Source organism: Canis lupus, chromosome 3, assembly GCF_003254725.2.
Source record: "Canis lupus dingo isolate Sandy chromosome 3, ASM325472v2, whole genome shotgun sequence".
Classification (NCBI taxonomy): domain Eukaryota; kingdom Metazoa; phylum Chordata; class Mammalia; order Carnivora; family Canidae; genus Canis; species Canis lupus.
The window spans coordinates 74,010,046-74,013,616 of record NC_064245.1 but is presented as its reverse complement, the minus strand read 5'-3'; the positions used below and the strand labels follow the sequence as shown (position 1 = coordinate 74,013,616).

The window sequence follows — 3,571 nt, the reverse complement described above, 5'->3', positions numbered from 1 at the left end:
CTACATTAAAAGGGGGATGAGGGAAAAAAAAAGGGGGGGGAGGGATGAGGACATCTGATCCCAGTAAATGGAGCCCTCTTGCTCTAGGTTACTGAGAGGATTTTTCCAGAACATTCATTTGCTTACATAAAGAGTTGTTTTTCTGAACTCTGATGTGAGTAAGAATATCTTGGGAGAGGCTGGATGTGTGGGACCTAGAAAAAACATGGCATACTGGAGAGGAGCCACAGACTTAGGTATCAGAGTGTCAGTGGGTACTTATAGCTAACACCTAATTAACCCCATATCTATCCTGTGTCCCTCACTCCCCAAATGCCTGAGGCTGTCAGCTCTGCTAATCCTCCATCATCTTTTCCAAACAATCCAAGCTCTCCTTGCTCTCCAAGGCCTGTGTATCCTGAGAGTCCAAGTGTACCCTAATGCTTCTAAATCACAAGCACCAGCACCATCTCCTTATGCGGTATGAAGTCAGGAGCTTCCATTGGGAGGAGAATAGTGCTTGAAATGCATGTAACTCAGGGTGCATCATAAAGTCCTCTTATGTATAATATTTTATTTGATGTTCACAATGATTCCACGAGGTGGGCAAAAAAGATACTGATCCCATTTTATCGATAAACTTTGATATTCACAGAAGTTTAGTAAGTGGTCAAACCACCTCCATCTACTACATTCTTTAGGATCTTTCCTTCTTAAGAGAGATTTATAAGTCTCTGTAACAATGGCTCTTAAGTATCCATGGGAATAACTCCATACTGCTGATAAAATAAATTCCCTTCATTGTAAAGCAATTTTTAAAAAAAACTCATAAAATTATATTGTCTATTGAAGCTAACACTATATCCAAATGCAATAAAGTCACTATATAAATGCTTTGCTTAAAAGAACAGCACCCTAATTAAGAAGATTGTTAAAAGGATGGAGCATATGAATACATCTATTACACAGAATTTACTAGAACTCACTGTACCCACAGCAGTAAAGTGGGACCAGCTGTTGCCCAAAACATGGAATTAGCCTTATGAAACAGAAACTGGATATTTTAGTGATTCTTGTTAAAAATTGAAGGTACCTGCACATTACCTTAATCCCCCCCTTACACTATGAATCATTCAACCAGTGGTTTCATAGCATCTTCTGTACCCCAGGCTCTGCACTTAAAGGGCAGGCTGTCCTTGAATATTTGCTCCATGCTTGCATTCGTGGGGCCAAAGACTTTGCAGCTTTGGCTCTGTCCTCCTCTAAAAATGGCATTTTGTTTGAAAAGAGTCTCTGCTTCTAACGTCTACAAATCCACGTGACTCTTACTATCCCAAAGTCCACACTGCTGCTCTCCATTCCTTGGGGTGTGGGAATCAGGGGCCCACAAAGTGCCCTTTTGTTGTTGTTCACTCTGCTTTTGGTGCCTCCAACTGTAGCTGACACTGGGCTGATTGCCAGTAGTCATGGGCTCCTGCACATCTGCTTTATTAGAGAAGCATTTGTCAACACCGTGCACCAGGAAGTCTCCTGCCCACCTGGCGGGATTTCATGCCTTACTTCCCCTTGGTGTCGGATAGTTAAATGCTGGCACCACACGCCATGGTTGTAAAGGTTAAGTACTACAATCCAGACAGCAAGACAAGGCTCTAAGCCCATCTACTCCAAGAAGCAACTTCCGATTGGCCCACTGTCTGTGGTTCCCCTGGAGCAGCACACTCAGGCATTTGGTTCATTCCGTGTTACTCTCTGTGTTGTTTTCCAGGTAAAAAAACATTTTCCTCCAGTTGTGTCAAGTGCATGGGTGTCGAAAGCAGAGTCAGTGACTCTGGCTTCGCTCTTAGGGTGCAGTAGCAGGCTCTGCACAGGAAAAAGAACACCATTGTAAGCATTTCAAGCAGAAAGAGATTGGCTTACTACTTAATCGGAAATTAAGTGCTTACAAAATTTTTGGAAGGGACGGAGGAATAGAAATCAGGGGACATTTGGTCTTAAGACCAACCACTGTGGCTACAAGGCAGAAGTCAGGAAACTGCTGCTGCTGCTGCAACCTGTTTCTGCCCCTGGTGACCTGGCAGTGGCCGTGGAGTCTGGCCACCTTTATTGACTTTTGTTAGAGCTTGCATGCCCACCATCCCGGTTGTAGGAAAATGGTCTCCATCTCTCTTCTGTCTTCCAGATATCATGAAAGTGCATCTCATTGGCAGAGCTTAATCTCACTCAGAGCCCAGCCGCCTTTCAGATCCCAAGAAGGAACATAAGTGAAGGTAAGACAAGATGCCTCATGTCAACAAGTAATATTCAGCATGGTGCTCTGGCTGCTGTTGAGCAGCTTCTGCACAGGGGCCTAGGGTGAGGCTCCTTCACAAATCGTGGTTTCAACTGGACTCCACTGTCTCAAATCCTAGCTAAATCTGAGAGTATCTGAGGAAGGCTCCAGAGGTGATGTGCCTCAAAATCTTGAAACTGCCCAGGCTCTCCTCTGACTCTTGAACACTTTGCCCATTCCTGAAGGTTTGGCTGTGCTCTGTGATGTAGTGCATTGTGTGAGCAAAGAAACAGGATTTGGAATCGTCAGACCAAGGGTTGAGTGTCACCTCCAGGATTGCTGACAGCTCCTTTGATATTTCTGAGGCTCATTTTCTCAAACTATGAAGAAAATAAGATTATTATTTATTATTATTATTATTTTAAGATTTTATTTATTTATGAGAGACACAGAGAGAGAGAGAGGCAGAGACACAGGCAGAGGGAGAAGCAGGCTCCATGCAGGGAGCCCAATTGGGGACTTGATCCCCGGTCTCCAGGATCACACCCTGGGCCAAAGGCAGATGCTCAACCGCTGATTCACCCAGGCTTCCCCAGATCTATTATTATTATTATTATTATTATTATTTTATTTATTATTATTATCATTATTATTATTATTATTATATTTCAAGGCAAGAAGAGATTTGCAAACCGTAAAGTTGGTTGTGGAGACTGGGAGTAAAGGAGGCTGCATTGCTAGCCTGGACTGACTGTCAATCTAAGAGTCACATTGCCCCAGGACATAACCCTCCCCGGGGCAGCCTGTGTCTAAAGACTGGGCAATGGGAGAGGAGTGGTAAAAAAACAAAAAACAAAAAACAAAAAACCCAGCCCCTTTGGCTTAATTCAGGACAAACCTGAAGGGCCCCTCAGCTCTAGAGCTCCCTCAGGATCAGATGAGGGTTCTACTATAACAGCAGCACACTTCCTGTCTTCCACTGACCTATCCTGCATCTCTCACCCTTCACAGATGTTGATTCTGAGGCCACTCCACCCAAAAACTTCCTGCACACAAATCTCTGTCGGTTGCCTGGGAAACCCAAACATCAACACTGGCTTAGCAAAAAAGGAATTTATTAAAGAATATGAGGTAGCTCATAGAATCTCCAGGAAGGCCAGCAAACCACGCATGGAGAATGTGTTCTAAGAAAGAATGTTCCGTGACTCCATAGACAGCTCCAGTGGAAAGGCTCCTGCTCCCCGCTGTGCAAAGACACTCCAGTTTGCATCACCGACACGGCTAGGACATGACACAACTGTTAGGACCTCTACAATCCCTGAC

The 3,571-nt window shown here is 44.2% G+C and overlaps 1 long non-coding RNA gene across 1 annotated transcript; it reads right to left on the bottom strand.

Annotated features, from left to right (window-relative positions):
* Positions 1-528: 528 nt before the first annotated feature.
* Positions 529-3,340, bottom strand: LOC118354271 (uncharacterized). Its single transcript, XR_004814454.1, has 2 exons — positions 3,147-3,340; positions 529-2,628 (listed from the first exon to the last, which is right to left on the bottom strand). It is a non-coding gene; the product is annotated as an uncharacterized LOC118354271 (long non-coding RNA).
* Positions 3,341-3,571: the final 231 nt, after the last annotated feature.